The 17,404-nt window shown below is 37.2% G+C and overlaps 1 long non-coding RNA gene across 4 annotated transcripts; it reads right to left on the bottom strand.

The window, feature by feature from the left end:
• Positions 1-5,683: 5,683 nt before the first annotated feature.
• Positions 5,684-14,074, bottom strand: LOC143846073 (uncharacterized). Of its 4 annotated transcripts, none has more exons than XR_013234641.1 (6): positions 13,421-14,074; positions 7,084-8,209; positions 6,724-6,886; positions 6,545-6,655; positions 6,310-6,479; positions 5,684-6,222 (listed from the first exon to the last, which is right to left on the bottom strand). It is a non-coding gene; the product is annotated as an uncharacterized LOC143846073 (long non-coding RNA). The 4 variants fall into 4 exon arrangements; XR_013234640.1 differs by having other exon boundaries at positions 7,536-8,209; positions 13,421-14,073; XR_013234639.1 differs by having other exon boundaries at positions 6,724-8,209.
• Positions 14,075-17,404: the final 3,330 nt, after the last annotated feature.

Raw genomic sequence — 17,404 nt, 5'->3', positions numbered from 1 at the left:
AGAATGCCCACACTATTGTTTGTAATTACAGAAGAACTACCCACCGACGAAAAAAAGGTATGGGCATTCTTGTCTTTTTATTGAGACGAACCTAACGTAAGAAGAGGGGTACTAGAAGAATCGATGGGGCCCACAACATTAAATGTTCACGGACGCCCACGATCCACTTCTTTCAAAATTACGGATATCAACGATAAATGATATCGCCACTCCCTTTTTTTAATCATCATGCTCTTCCTTTTTTTTCTTTTCTTTTTTTTCTTTTTTTTTTGGGGGAGGTAAATGGGGTTAGGCAAGACCCCAACCAGATATCATATAAAACACAAAAGGATTACAATGAAAGAGCTACAAAAGAGCCAGAACGAAGGGAACACACTCCCTTGAAAATACATTGAAGAGAAGCAGAAAAATAATTAAAGGGGCTTAATATCAAGAGAGCTTCTAATCCAGGGGAAGATCCTGAAAACATCAATATCTAATATATATTTTTCAGAGAAATCTTCAATGCAGATGGAGAAAAGATCCTTTGGAAGGCTTTGCTTGGGGATGTCTTTTCCTTTGATCGGGCAGTCATGCTTGGAGAGGAAATCAGCACCTCTATTCACTTCTCTCCATGTATGGGATATGATCCAGTTCTGAAAAGATCCTAGTTCAGATTTTATCTGGTGCAGTATGTGTTTTTTCTTCCAAATGCAGGGAATGAGGCCTCTAACGGTGTTAACTGCAAGGATGGAATCAGACTCGATCCAAAGATTTGTTATGTTTTTTTCCCTTGCCAGCTTAATACCATAGAATATTGCATCGATTTCTAGTTCTTGGATTGTAGCAGCAGCAGTGTTAATGGAGAAGGCAGTTAAGGGCTCTCCGGAGTTATCTCTTAGTAACCCTCCAATAGCAGCAAGGTCTCCTACCAAAGCAGCATCAGAATTTAGTTTACACCAGCCTGTTTCTGGAGGGTTCCAATGACAGTATTTTGGACCAATGACATTCACAAAAAGAGGGAGCTGAAGTTTCTGACAGAGGGAATAGACTCTGGAGGAAGGGAGGTCGTTTAGACCCAGATGAATGCACCTTGATCTGATAATAAGGAGAATTTCATTGAGGACAGATTTCTTGTGCTGGAATTTTTGTTCGTTCTGTCCAAATGTGATAGATGGAGGCATTGAAAGCAATCCAGAGACCAGTTGCTGATTGGGTTTTTCCCCTGGTGGTTTGCCTGATCCATTCTTCTTCCAATTGTAAAGAATGAAGGGGTTTCCTCTTATAACTGAATCTCTATAGAACGAATCTCCAAATCCAAGCTGGGTGGGCACATTTAGAGAACATTTTTATGTGCTCTTCCTTTTTATTACAAAGTAAACATTTTTTTTTTACTTTATCAAACAATTCAATTAAATTTTTTTATTGTTTTTCTATGAAAGTCTTTTTTTAATCAACACAAGATTAAAAGTCATATAAATCCACGCTTAGGATTGCCTAAGTGGGATAAATTTGGACCTACTATTAATGGTTGCTATCTCATTGACGTGACGTTTACGATGCATGAAAATCGCTTACACATAAAAAAATGAAGGTCAATGAAATCTTCATGGAAATTAAAAATACATGCATGTGGGAAGAAGGGGTAGAAATATCACTTTCCATAACCTAATCGTGCTTTCCTAGCCAAAAACAGTAGATTTGTGAGACTTGTTTATTTTGCCTTTTCATAAGCTTTTCTATCTTGTGCAAGTAGAGAGAGAACTTGATGATAGATAAGCTTTATGCTTTTGTGAAGGCATTTGTGAAAAATTGCCTTCAAACTCTGAAATATTCCAGATTTTTTTTTTCGTTATTTACAGGAATGTTAGCATAAAAGCTTTGATCATATTATGATTAAAGGAAGGACAACCCCCTATTTTTTTTGTCTTCAATTTTTTGAGCTTCACATCCTAATTCTTAGTTCCTTCCATATGTTGGCGTGGCGCTATCAGCTTCTACTGAGAAATAATGTGAAATTATGCCTTCAAACTCTGAAATATTCCAGATTTTTTTTTGTTATTTGTAGGAATGTTAGCATAAAATATTGCTGGTTAGTAATAAAATTTCAGTGACATTGAGCTGGGCATGTTGTGTACTTTGAAAATAATTCAACATTTGGAAAATTACTTTTGTAGGGTTCCTTGTAATTTATAAGCTTGCACGACCCTCGTGTAGGACTTTTTGTGGTCTTTCTTTTCTGATGTCTGAAATCTATGATTTGCCTTTATTGTTTCTAATTTTTAATTCTCAGTGATTCAACTCCAATATGCAGGTCTTGTGGCTAAACGCCTTTATCAATGATGCGACAAAAAGACATGCCTCTAGATTTTCTCTTTTATATTGATGATGATTGGTCAGGAGGGCATGTTTGAGGTCATTAGGAGCGTCATGCCTAGGCCTTCTACATCCCTCGTCGCAGAAATATTTGCTTGCACAGCCTGTCAAAAAAGCATACAAACCCAAGTACTATTGAGATCATTAGAAGCGTCATGTCTGGGCCTTCTCTATCCCTTCTGCCAGAAATATTTGCTTGCGCAGTCGGTCAAAAAACATACAGATCCAAGTACTACATGCCGTTTTCTTCTATCTTGTTTCTTTATTTATAGAGGGATAAATCTTAAGAATCAAGTATTTCAAAACGACCTGTTTATTTTTTTTCTATTTTTTAATGAATGAATGAATGTTTTGTACTGCATCTAAGATTCCAAAATCTTATCTATATGTAATTCTCAATTCGGTTTGATCATGCCATTAAAAATGTATATAGTTGCTATCCAATCAATAAGTATCATCATGCATTTTTAAACAACTTTAATGACTGAAGCTGACCTATTTATCATTTTATGAAATATGGCTTTGACAGTTTAATGTTAAATCATTTTGTATGATATTAGTGATTGAATTTGGCAGTTGATTGCAATTTAATTATGGAGCTATTGAAGAGTTTCTCCTCTAAAACTAATTTATGATTTTTTCTGACAGTGAAAAATAAGACATAGGACTCATTACCATATCCATGCACACATAAAGAATGATGAATCATAAGAACTTATATTCAATAAGAATATGAATATTAAGGCATGTCTAATTTGCCTCTTTTCTTGGTTGTTCATTATGGTTTCTATAGTGGTTATGCATCTTATGTTTTTTTTGTTCTGATATTGATTTGCCTAGGATACAAATGGTTTTCAAGCTGAATATGAGATTAGTTCACATATGATCTTATTGTTGCAGACTATGATAGGGTGATCCCACCTTTGATTCATCAAAATCATTCATTTTATAGACCTTGCTTTGTTTAGGCCTTGTTTGTTTTTTTATTTTGAGAACTGATTGAGAGTCAAAACTAACTATTAGAGTCAAAATAATGTTTAATTTTCAGTCCGATAATTACTTTTGTAGTCACATTTAGTTCTAAAAATCTAAAAAATGGGAACTTAGGACCTGTTCGTTTTAAATTTTGAGAATCGATTTTGAGTCCAAAGGTGTTATTGAACTCAAAATTAAGGCCCTATTTTTATTTTTTTTTCGGAACTGATTGAGAGTCAAAACTAACTATTAGAGTTAAAAGAATGTTCATTTTTCAATCCAATAATTAGTTTTGGAGTGACAATCGGTTCTAAAAATCTAAGAAAATGGGGACTTGGTACTTCTTTGTTCTGGATTTTTAGAATCGATTTTTAGTCCAAAACTGTTATTGAACTCAAAATTAAGGCCATGTTTCTTTTGGATTTTGGGAACCGATTGTTGGTCCTAAAATGATTATTGGACTAAAAATTAAGGCACCATATTTCCTCTGGATTATGAGAACCGATTAACTACAAACTGGAACTAAACTGAAACATTTTTTGTGCAATATTATACTGAACACGTCGATGGTTCAATAATTGATTTGCTCCATCAATCTATTGATGGATTACCATCCAAAAATCACAATGGCTAGATAACTATACTAATACAAGGTTTGGTGTGCAAATTGAAAGCTACATTGAAGTTTGCCAAATAACCAAATTCCCTTGTGTCATAGAAAATGACAACAATGCCCTCATCTTAAAATGACCAAACTACCCTTCTCATGGAAAATTATAAAATCAAAAATGTTTTCTTCTATGCTGATCTGATATTGCAGTATGTAGCTATGTAGGTGGAGTTGTCAACTGATCTAGCAATCTACATTTTCTTTTATGCACTTTTGGTAAAATTCTTTTGCAAAATATGGAAGATTTCACACGTTCTAGAGCCACGATACATTATACTACAAATCCTGCTTGTATGCTTCATTCTCGTCCATATCCAAATTACTGTTCTTTTTATAGCTCCCATAGGTTGAATATCTCGGATTGGTCTTAACTGTGAAGTATGGATTTCACTCCTTAAACCAGCTCAAATTTCAGCTTTGATCATAACTTCAATAGCACATGCATTTTTACTAGTGAATATATAAAATGTCAAAAGAGAAGGGGAAAATTGTAATGAAACTAGAAGAAGCAAAAGAACAACTATTCCAAAGTTTGAACATGTAGAAAAGTAAAGAAAGGAAAAAGATTTTTAGAAGGGAAATGATTTTAGCACAACCATATTTTGATATTTTCTAAACAAGGCCTTTGTTTCTTTATTAGTAGAATAAATGTCTACTTAAAGAGAGGAATATGGAGGGAAATGGAATAATATTTGAATGGAATTGGTGTGGTCCATTGTTTCAAAACTCTACTCGGCTGAGCCAACGATTGACAGAGTCATTTTTTTATTCAATTGGGAGAGTCAAAACAAATTTTTTACTTCAAACCAGATTGACATATGTCATAGAAAAACAAATTACTTGGTGTTTGGATGTAGGTAATTTTTTGGCAATTTTTCCAAGGAATGTGAAATGATTTTTCCAGTGTTTCGTAAACTAATTGTCTTTGGAAATTTTTTCTAAAATCGATTTTCCCTTGCCATTTTGCTACGATGGCCTTTTCAACTTATGGTAACCAAATTGCGCTGTTAGCCTGTTTATTCCCTATAAATCATAAACGAAAACATAGGCCCCGAGATTCATTCAGGCGTCTTAACTAAAACTGGACCCAGCCAGAGACCCATTCTTATTGAACCCAACCCATTCATGTTGATGCAGGTCGGGCGAAACCCGACCCAAGTTGCAACCCTAAACAAAATAAGCCATTTTTAATATAATTTCAAAAGGGAAATGATATCAACACAACCATGTTTTGATATATGCGCTCACCGAGTTTTCATATGGTGCCCGACCGTCAAGTCAGTACTACCTCAGGATCAAACATCAAGGGTGGTACTTTTATCGTATCGCCCACACGGGACTTTGACGGTTGGGCACCATAAAATTTATCTGCGCTCACCTATCTTATCTTCTAGTATTTAAAGGGCTGTCAAAAGGCACATTGTGGTTCCCATAAAACTCTTACAAACCAATTAAAAAAGAAAAAAAAAACTAGAGCACGTCCATAACAAAAGGTTGGTGTGCTGATATCAATTCCCCTTCAAAAATGCACTAACACAGAAATAAGATGGTAAGTTTTCAAGGTTTTTGTTTCTTCAGGTTGAACCGCAACTCAATTTTCAGCAAAAGTGGAACCAACCAAGCCCAAGTAAAAATGCAAACAAATTACCAGAGTAGGCGGGCGACCCCACGGAACACACACTAGGCCACACAATATACTCAGCATTCTCATAGATTTTAAAAAAACAAAATTGAATGAAACATAGACTGGTGAAAGATCAAAACATTTCAAAGTTAGTGTTCAGTACTCTGTCATCATTTCACAGTTTGTGTTTCAGTAATCTGTCATCTTGCATAAGGAATTAAGGTTGATACCTGCCGTTGGTTGCACCGCCACATGCATATCCCCTACTGTTACCATAACCACCATAAGCCGCACCATACCCATCTCCACCATACATGGATCCACCAACCCCAGCCCCAAACCCGACCCAATAACCGTATCCCCCATACCCACCAAAAGCACCAGCAAGGCCTGTACTGTAGCCTCCACTGTATACACCATACCCTCTAGCCATTCTCCCACCACACCCACCACCTCCAGTTCTATAACCACCACCACCATACCCAAATGCACCGCTGCCAAAGCCCCCACCATATGAGTTCCCACCACCAAAACCACCTCTTCCATCATTTCCATAATCACCGCCAGTTTTTTGTGGTTCGGCTTTCTTGACTTCCACCTACAATGTTAGACCAGCTTTTATAATATAAGAACACACTTAAGGTTTGAAATTCGATCCATTTTCCTCTAAGAGTTGTCAACTTACCTTTTTACTTCCAAGCAAATGTGTTTTGCCCTCTGAAATGAGTTCTTCGACTGTGTCTTCGGTCTCAAAGGTTAGAAAGCCAGAACCTCATGAGCGGCCAGTACTGTGGTCCATCATTATCTGGTGTTCGACCACAGTGCCATGGGAAGAAAAGTACACTTTGAGATCGTCTGCAAAATTTGAAAACTATAGTTAGATGCCACCAAGATTGCAAGTACTAGGGCTTGACTATTACCTTCAGTTAGAAATGAAGGCATACCACCCTCAAAGATTTTCTTTGTTTTCGCCCCCCCCACCCTCCTGTAGCTGCCGTATCCTCCCTCAGGACAGTTCGCTTTACTTCAACCTAAGGTTATAAGGTATAAGGAAAGCACCCAGTCTAAAATGAAAAGGAGGATTGATAGGCAAGCTTACTGTTCTGCCATCAATAACATGTTCATCCTCCAAACCCTTTTCCAGTGCAGACAGGTCAGCAACTGTTATAAATCCAAACCCCATGGCTTTCCGGTATGCCTATCCCTCATGATCACAGAATCGACGATCATCCCATACTTCTTAAAATGCTTGGTGAATGTTTCTGGAGCAAATCATCCAAAAGGAATTAGGGGAAATATCACTACTATGGGAAATGCAACAAAAATAGTGACCTTAAGCAAAAATACAATTAAAAAATCAGAACATAATTCTCCATCAAAAGGAGCGAGAAAATGAAACAATCAAGAATCCAAGAAAAAAAATGATATCTGTAAGCAAGGCTAGTCTGTAGTTTCTCACCACTGATTTTTTTCATCACAAAAACCGGGAATTCTTCTGTAGGAGAATCAATCAGTTATGGGGGCATAGATACTTCAAAGAAAAAGAGATTCTATGGATCAACCAGGAAACGATAAGATTCTATGGATCAATCAATCCCAAAAATGTAAGTCGAAATTCTTGAGAAACAACATTTTCCGAACAGCTTGTCATTCTATTTGCGTCCACAAATAAGGATAAATTTATGAAGATGATAATTTATGGATAACAGTCATACAAATACCAAAAGAATGGTGTAAAGCTATCCAAACACAAAAACTAAGAAATCAGATCCACAGCACAACTAACTATAATAAACCATAAAAGTATCAGCAAGTGTCTTTCAGAAGCATGTTGTGTAAGTTGGCGAACAAAACAAAGGAGCAGTGGCTTGGTAGAAAGAAAGAAATATCCCCAACAACATAGAAACAAACCTTTTATAAGCAGTTCTGAGCCCATCCACAAACCCTTAACATCAGACCCCATGAAGTTAGTCAGCAACACTTAATCATAAGCCTTTCCCATATCCATCTTCATCAATTAACTCTTGTTGCCCACTGGCTTCAACTAAACATTATCAAGGAAAGATGAAGATATCAAGGGGATCTGCCTCGTACATGTTCACATTATTCTCTCCTCTCTTTCTTTTTTTGAAGAGGATTATTCTCTCCTCTTATCTTTGGTGAACACTGATCAGTTGGTGAAAAGGTCATTTAGATTTCAGAAAATGTGCTTACACTGAGAAGTTTATCATGTTAGTTAAAGATGATTGGCAGGTTCCTAATGTAGAAACTATTAGCAGTTCTGTGCTTGAAGATTAAAAGGTTGAAAACGAGACTCCGGCCGTAGAATAAATCTGATTTTGGTGACGTTTACCAAAATGTTAGAGATGTTGAGGACCATGTAGCATTTCCTGAAGAGCAAGATGATTCAGATCCTTCTAAGGGAATTGTTGTTTGTTTAGTTGATGCTACACAGAAACTCCAACAAGCTTAACGTATTGAAGAAGCGTTCCCAAGACAAAAGTCCAGGGAGAAGCAGCTAAAGGAGGATAATAATTCCAAGTTCCGTCATGCCTTGATAAATCACAACATGAAGAGCTGCAAAACTTAAATAAGAGCAGTAAAAAGTTAAGAACAGCAAAAAAAACTTTTAAGAGCAGTAAATTTGATCTTTAGCGGCATAACTTATTCGGGTTTTTTAAGTGCGTTAAAACTTAAATAAGAGCAGAAAAAATTTAACAGCAGTAAATTTGATCAGAGGCGGTAGAACTTTTTTGGGCATTTAAGACCAGTAAAGACAGAAATATATATATATATATATATATATATATATATATATATATATATATATAGAGAGAGAGAGAGAGAGAGAGAGAGAGAGAGATAACGGTTCCTAGTTTCCTACACATATGTGTAGAGAGTTCTCTACACACTAGCTTAAAATACAGTGGGGGCCCACATTGTTTGGGTGATCCCAGCCATCCATTTTAAAGACCCTCACATAGATAGGGTGTCTACAAAAAATCAGATCCATAGGATCATCCCAACCCTACGATTTGTGGAGGTAAAATGGATGTCTTTAAACCTTCACAAATTAGTCCATTTTTTGCCTCCAAAGTTCGAATGGTTAGGATGATCCTATGGATCTGATTTTTTGTTGACACACTATCTATGTGAGGGCCTTAAAAATGAATGGTTTGGATCACCCAAATAATGTGGCCCCCACTGTATTTTAAGCTAGTGTGTAGATAACTTATCTACACATATGTGTAAGAACCGTTTTCTCATATATATATATATATATATATATATATATATATATATATATATATGAGAGAACATTTCCTACACACTTGTGTAGGTAAGTTACCTACACACTACCTTAAAATACAGTGGGGGCCCACATTGTTTGGGTGATCCAAACAATTCATTTGAATGGTCCTCACATAGATGGGGTGTCCACAAAAAATCAGATCCATAGGATCATCCCAACCCTACGATTTGTGGAGGTAAAATGGACGTGTATAAACCTTCACAAATTAGTCCATTTTTTGCCTCCATAATTTGAATGGTTAGGATGATCCTATGGATCTGATTTTTTGTGGACACCCTATCTATGTGAGGACCATTCAAATGAATGGTTTGGATCACCCAAACAATGTGGGCCCCCACTGTATTTTAAGGTAGTGTGTAGGTAACTTACCTACACAAGTGTGTAGGAAATGTTCTCTCTCTCTATATATATATATATATATATATATATATATATATATATATATATATATATATATATATATATATAAAAGAACCCAGAAACTATCTCTTTTTCTTTTTTTTTGAATGGTAAAAACTATCTCTTTTGCATATCTCCATACAAAATCTTTTTTGCCGCTCATGTTACACATCTCAAGATATCAAAGCACAGCAATAAAATAAAATAATTGTGAAGAAAAGACCTTTTGAATCAGTGTTCAATCACAAACAAATCCATCACCAATAGCTTTCGCTTTGATAATCAGAAATCCATCAAAACGTCAACTGTAGATATTGTTTAACGGTTGAGGAGAAATCTCCAAAACAAGATCTAAGGGAAAAAACTAAAACATCAAAACTCTGTAAATCATCGAAAAATGATTATAGATTGTGAAATAGGTCTTATAAAAGACCCCATCAACTAAAACATTAGAAAGGGTTTGTGTTAAGAAAAAAAAAAAAAAGCCAAAAATACTGGGTTTGAGTCGCAGAAATAACCCAATGTAGCAATTTACTTGAGGCAGTATGCTTTTTATCGCAGGCATACGCCTTTCACTCAAGGTGTATGCCTTGATGCGCCTCTTTATGCCCTTGCCATTTCCTATGTGCCTTTGCAGCACTACATTTTTCCCTGTCCTCCTTCGAGCATTTTTGGTGAACCTTGCCTTGAGGCACACTTCAAGGTTTACGCCTTGGACGCCTTTTAAAACAATGCATTGGGCATAGCATTAATTGGAATTCGGGGATGTTTTAGTTATTTGCAGGTAACATTATCACTAGGTAGCACTAATTCCATGGATCCGGAACCAAATCACTGAAGCTGCAATGTTCTCATAGATATGCTTAAAATTTGCAAGGATAATGTAACGGACCTAGAAAACTTGTCTCAATGTCAAAACATAAAAAAAATAACAAGATTACAGAAACTTTATTAAAATGAGATGGCTGCTCAGGTCAAGGAGAACCAGAAATAGAAAATATAATGTGTACTTTACATAATATACAAGACCAGCCAAACTGCTGACTAAAAAAACACTGCAGCAAGCAGGCCTATGACAAGCAACACATGAAAGCTACTACAGTGCTCTCCAATTTACTCTCCAGGTTAGAGGGAAAGAATATCAAATCTTTAATGAATGCCAATCAATGCCTTCAGTAGCCAATGTATCCACTGCCTGTCACGTTTCTAGGAATAAAATTACAAAAATGATCATAAAGTCTTTTTGCAGTTGACAGACGTCAATAACTTTTTTCTTGATGTCAAAAATCGAGGGTCTGGAAGTGTCAATGATAACTTGAATGGAGTGGAGGCTTTGCGCATGTCTTCCTTGTTCAAGTATATAGATGGTTCTCCAGAAGACGTTTTTGAGTGGACATTCAGACCTATTCCAACCTACTCAAACAATAAGAGATCCTTCGAAAAAGCTTGGGCATACGAAGGAGCTTCTTTTCAACAGCAGCTGAATATGTTTTCAATGTTGCAGGGACTGGAAGGGGAAGGTCCGTCTCTCCAGTAGGCAGCCCTTCTATGGCCTCCATGGCCACTGATCTGTTGGTTGCCACCAACAGATCTGGTGCAGCAGCAGAGTTCTTTCCTGGCAGCAAAGCCGGAAAACCGAACACATCAGATCTGTAATCGACAGATCAGAAGAAGAACCAAGGTTCCTCTTGGATATTGATTCAAGAATCTAGGTCCACAAATAAAACTGCAACTGGGATTAGCACCAGAACTTCAGGTCAAGGATTTGATCTGCCGTCTTTAAAGAGGCTACAGAGCAACATACTACATTGAGATTTCCAAAGCAGATTGATTCCTCGGAGGAAGAGCTTCCGAGTTCCAGTTTCTGTCGATCTATGTCTTAGGCTCTTCAATGGGCGAGATGATCAGGCATAACCATAAAACCCTAGAGAATGCGGTTATCAATCAACTTGCAAGCGGAGTCCCAGATTCGTTCGAAAAACACTATAAAATGGCCCCGAACTTTCCCCAGCCAATCTCCTAGTAGATCTGAGATTTCCTGAAATTGGAAAAAACTCTCCCTCTTCTTTCTTATTCCATTTGTTGGTCTTCTCTTCTCTTCTAAGAGTTAGACCCGCTCTTCACCCATCTAATCCAAGTATCCAACAATTGAGCTCTTCATCCAATTAGAAGCAATTCGTCAAATGATAGCCAAAAGGCCACATAACATCAAAACAAGCAAGAGTTGACACGGACTAATTTTCCTTAACTCAGACATGGACACATGGTAATAAGAAATTCTACTTTCTGAAAATGTATGGGGTAAAAAATGATGAAGAGTGACTGAGGATTCATAGATTATCAAGATAAACTTATTATACCAGCCAAATACATGGCACGACTCGAGTTTGGCATAAATTATTCTCCCATTCTACACGACAAAAGCCTCATGCAACCATTGGGTAGTGGCAAAGATTGTACCAAAAAATTTATCAAATTCGAGATTAGGCTCATAGTAATTAGTAATTGTGTTCAAGGTCTACACACCAAACAAGATATATCTGTGGGTTCCTAACCTAGAATGGCAACTAAATATGTGCAAGAAAGGAAGCCCTTCATACCATTCAAAAAAAAAGAAAGGAAGGCCTTCATAATACTAGCGTTTAAAAAATCTAACTCAGACAAGAACTCGGTCAAGGTAAAAGGGAGTAGACCTTTTTTTTTTTTTAATGGCAAGGGAGTAGACTTGAATGAGTCAATGATTGATGTGTCATACCACAGATGAATCAAAGGAATTCTGATTGACTTAGTAAGGCAAAACATGAAGTCGTACAATGTAAAAGGAAGTCAATAATTAAATCAGAGAGATTTTAAACAGCGTGCAATATAATTCTCTCAAAGTTTGGACAATATCCCTCATAATGCCCTTTCACATCAATAGACATGGGCACTATGGGCATCGTGGACTGTTATGTATGTGATAGATTGTGATCATGGGGCCAGTAAGTTGGTCTTCTACCTTTGGATCTTTTCACCACTTGTGCCAATCATCCCAGATGCTGGCCCTATTGACTCTAGTGACCCACCAACTAGCCTGACTTAATAATTTAGTTAAATACTTTGTTACAGGAGTGATATTTTTTGGTAAAAGAGGTTAACTCATAAATTATGTAGCAATCAAACATGACTAGTAACACATTTTTTTCACATAAATTAGTTAAATATTGTGTTACATGAGTGTTAACTTTTGGTATGAGAAGTTATCTCATAAATTATGTAGCAACCAAACCTGACTAGTAAAACATTTTTTCTCAAAGCATGGAATTCATCATCACAGATTTATTCACTGTTTAAAGAATTTATGTCCAAGACACTAAAGTGTTTCAGACATTGTTAATCACAATACAAACACACCTTAGAATTATCAAATGTTTAAAAGTACCCAAGCTAGTCGTGGACCTGATTTCTATTTCTCAACCTATTGAACAGGAATGTTAATTATGACCAGAAATATAATGGGTTATTGCCAAAAAATTGATGACTTGATGGTGATTGATTTAAAAATGTCACTGCAAAAAGCAAGTCCACTTCATACCAACATAGTTCAACTTCAACATTATGCAGTAGCCCAGAGTGACTGTTCAGTAGTAGTCTGTGGCCGTGCAAGACAACAATGGAGCTAATTAAATGACTGCCCAAGTTAGCAGCAGTCCAGAGCTCATATCTACTTCAAAGAAGTTGAGTAACAAAGGCAGACACATTTTCTTTTAAATGCGTGTTACTAGCCTGAAACCACAATATCATCCAAAACACCCGATGTAGCACGTTGAAGCGAAAAATGTTAGTTAAAGTTCAATAACAAATTAACAAGCAACAAGCTTACAATATTGTATTAAGAACAATAAAAAGTACAATTGACAAGATAAATAGCCCACTAAAACTAACAAAAATAGCAATGTAATCAAGACACTGATGACTGAACCCTAAATATCCCAAGCATGAAAACAAATTTCATAATTCAACTAAAAGTGAAACAATCCAAAATACAACTATTCAAGTGCATTGAAAAAATATGTACGCAGGAAGTGAATGTTTAATTACATACCTTCAGTAGTGTCCCATGAAGATTTTTCTACCAAACAAGAAAAATTACAGTTATTCTCTGTTTTATCATCCCAATCATTCGCGAGGTTAAAGTCTAAAGCATAAAACCTGCCCTTCTCCCTAAATCTAAAACACGAGAACTAACACAAAAAAACATTATACACGGTCTAAAAAAAACCCTAAGACATCAGGACTAACCCTAGAGAGGAATTGCGAGAGGGACGCTGTATTATATCATCGCCCACACTATCTAGGTAATCAATTCCATGCTCAGATTCTTCTTCTTCTTCTTCTTCTTCTTCTTCTTGATCGAATTCTCCATAAAAAATTGGATTATGCTCCGCAACATCCATGAGTCTGTTTTTTTTTTTTTTAAATCAATCTCCGTTGCTTATAGACCTGCAGATGAACAAAGATTATTCTACCAACCCTGGTACTTTCTTTTTTTAATCTTTTCTAACCCTAAGAAGAATCAGAGAGAGAGCGAGAGAGATGGAGAGTAAACCCTAATTTAAGAGCGACCAAACCCTTATTTCGTTTTCGGAAGAGCAATAAGCGCAGAAACCGTAGCCCGCATAAAAAGGCCGCCGTTGAAGCGAGGGAAGACGCAACTAAGTGAAACAGAGAACGTATGTCGCGTCGCGTTGTATATATGTGGTTTGGGAAGTGATATATTCGCCCCCTTTTCTTTAGCGTGCCCCGCTCTTTAGTTTATTCATGCGGTCATGCCCGGTCTTTTTACAATTTTAGGGGATGGCCCAGGGGGAAAAGGGCGAGAAATATATCTTTTATCCGGAAAATAATGAGAAAAGCAATGCGATTTTCGGATCTCTTGCACTTGACTACACCCGAGGTTTAAAATTTCGGATTTCGGTCAAAATTTTAAACCATGACTACACCTCAACTATAGCACCCATCTGTACGAGAGAGAGAGGCGTTGCCGTTCAGAGTGGGAAAAACATTGGGTAGACTACATTAATAAATGATGGTTCAGTTAGTGGATATAAAGGTTCGAGTGGAAAAACCGCAGGCGGTGTATTGAATGATGTTGCGTTGCCATTCCTGATTGGGGCGATTGGTCACTTTCATCGATAATGGTTCGATTAGTGGATGTAACTGTTTGAGGGGTAAAAACCCTACCAATATAATTAATAACGTTGTCTGTATATTTAAAACATTGTCGTTTCTGATTGGGGCGATCGACCACCTCAATCAACAGTGGTTCGATCAGTGGATATAACAATTCGAGTGAGAAAAAACGCTGGCAGTATATTTAATAACGTTGTCGTTTCTTATTTGAGCGATCAACTAATCAACTATGGTTCGATCAGTGGATATAACAATTGGAGTAGGAAAATGCTAGCGGTAAATTTAATAACGTTGTCGTTTCTTATCTACTAGCTGACTATCTATCTAAATTAACTTGAATCAAGTGGAAGAGACGGTGCCGATATACTTAATAACGTTGCCATTCTTACTTTAGTGTTTCTGTTGGTTGGCAGAGACTGGCCGAGGAACATTGCCAGTATAACTAATAATGTGACCATTCTTAATAATAGGATTTCCTCTGGAGGGCAAGGGAATTGGTGTGTATTAAATGCCAGCCAAAAGAGATGGTTAGAAATAATAAAATATTCAAACTAAGACTGGAGAGACAATGATTGACGTCGGGTTTCGATGGTGTCTGGAAGGGCAAAAGAGTCTTTGTACCTCCAATTTTTCAAGATTCGTGCGTGTTTTGAGGTGAGGTCCAAAACTACCCGAAATTTGTATTAGTTTGCAAGCACTACCCACATGCCGTGTTTTTCTAATATGACAGAATTTGTTTTTAGAGCCCCGTACATGAAGCAAAAGGATCCTAAGACCTCAAAACATAATTTCGTTCGGAAAAAAAGAAGAAGGAAATCATATGGTGTGATCATGGTTTTAAATTACGGCCGAAATCGGGGTACACTTGAAACAGTGCATTTTTTAGGCCGAAGATTCGGTTGAAATTTGTTTTTTTTTCCAAATTTCGTCCGAAATTCAAGGAAATTCTGCCTAAAAATCTCAATTTTATTAATTAAATAATATTTTCCTGAAATTCCGGCCGAAATTTTGTACGATATAAAATACTATTTTAATTGATTTCGTCGGATTTGGCGTACATTTCAAAATTTCGGTTTCGATGAGGATCGAAACGCATTCCGAAACCGAAATTTGAAACCATGGGTGTGGCCGTGTGGCACATGCGCAATAAGACAGATAAGTGAGCTCGAAACTCCAAAAAATACAAAAAGCACCACAAAAATTCCACTTGGGAAATATTATCAGCACAACCATATTTTTGATATCTGCACAAACCCACCTGTATTTTCTTCTTTAATTGGTTCGTGAGAACTTTTTGGGAAATGTAATCTTCTTTGATCTCCTCATGAGCTTTTTGGGATCCTCTGCATCGCGCACTGGTATGTGGCACCAGCATTCAGTAAATTCCCTCTGGGGTGACCATTTGACAACTCTTTAAATACGAAGACAATATATGGTTGTGAAAATATCTAAATATGGTTGTGCTGATATCCTTTCCATCGCACTTTCGTCTTCGTTTTGGAAGAATGTTCCAAAATAGCTACCAAAATCTTTTCCTATTTCAAAATTTAAGTCTTAGAGTTCATTGCGTAGGGTATAGCTTCGGTCGGGTTGGGCCCAACCTGAGGAACCCTTTTTTTCATTTTTCAACCTGAGCCCGGCTTGATTTCCAACCTGAGGAGTTTCAACCAAACCCGAACCAAGAAACACCTTTTTTCCAACCTGACCCCGACTTGACCCGAGTTCAACCCGACCCAGTTTGTGTTTTTAAGCTTACAAAAAAAAAAATTTGAAAAAAAAATGCCGGGTTTCCCTCGGGTCGGGTTGCCTAAACCCTCAACCTGAACTCAACTTTGGGTTGGGAAAACTCAACCCAAACCCGAACCCGACCCGAACTCAACACGATCCGACCTGATTTTTTTTTTGGTTGAACCTAACCCGAGTTGTACCCCTATTTAGTGGGGTTTTGAGAAAAAAATAAGTAAAAGAAACTGATAAATGTGATGGATCGGGTTGCTAATTCTTGAATCCTAACCCAACCCAAAATAGATTCGAGTTGTTTTTTCTAACTGGATGAAGCAAACACAAACGATTGCAGAAAAAATGGGGTTGAACCCTAACAATTTTGAGGTTAATCCAGAAGCTATACCATTGTACATGATAACACAATGTCCAATCGACTTTGCGATCACGCCGACATATAGAGTCATGCCCAAAATGGATAGGCTACTGATTTTGGCATTGGGGGCGTGGTTTCTGAGCTCAAGCTCAAATAGCTTATATGAGCTAGCCACTATAAATATGCCATCTCCCATGTTGTTTCACTCATCCAACCTATTCATTCCATAGATCCTAACATAGATAGGGTGTTCCTAAGAAATCATCTCCATACGATCATCCTAACCATTCGATTTGTAGAGGCACAAAATGGACCCAATTTCTAACTGTCCATTTTAAACCTCTACAAATCAACGCTTAGAATGATCCTATGGACATGATTTTTTAGGGACACCCTATCTATGTTAAGTTCTATAAAATCAGTATCTAACACAACCAAAACAACATATATACCCACCTTATTTACGAGCTCTAGCTCAAATAAGCTATATGAGCTTGAGCTCATAAACCATTTCATTATTGGCGTTACCATGTTTTAATAATTACACAACCTCAACCTGTATTTTCTTTCTAAATTGGCCTTTGACTTGTGACGAGGGGTGCGACTCGGGTTGGGTTGAGTCCAACCCTAACCCAACCCGACATAGCATTCCCTCAACCCTAACCTGACCCAACCCGACCCAAGCCACAGGTTGAGGACGGTCAACCCTAACCCAACTGGCCTCTAAATCTCTCAACACTAATCCAACCCATCTAACCTGAAAATCAGGTCGGGTTGAGTTGGGTTGGGTTCAGGTTC

Source organism: Tasmannia lanceolata, unplaced genomic scaffold (assembly GCF_043159265.1).
Source record: "Tasmannia lanceolata isolate RefF3 unplaced genomic scaffold, GAP_Taslan_0.1 ptg000015l, whole genome shotgun sequence".
NCBI classification, from domain to species: domain Eukaryota; kingdom Viridiplantae; phylum Streptophyta; class Magnoliopsida; order Canellales; family Winteraceae; genus Tasmannia; species Tasmannia lanceolata.
Note: the sequence above shows the minus strand (reverse complement) of the source record. Positions and strands in the feature narration are given on the sequence as shown.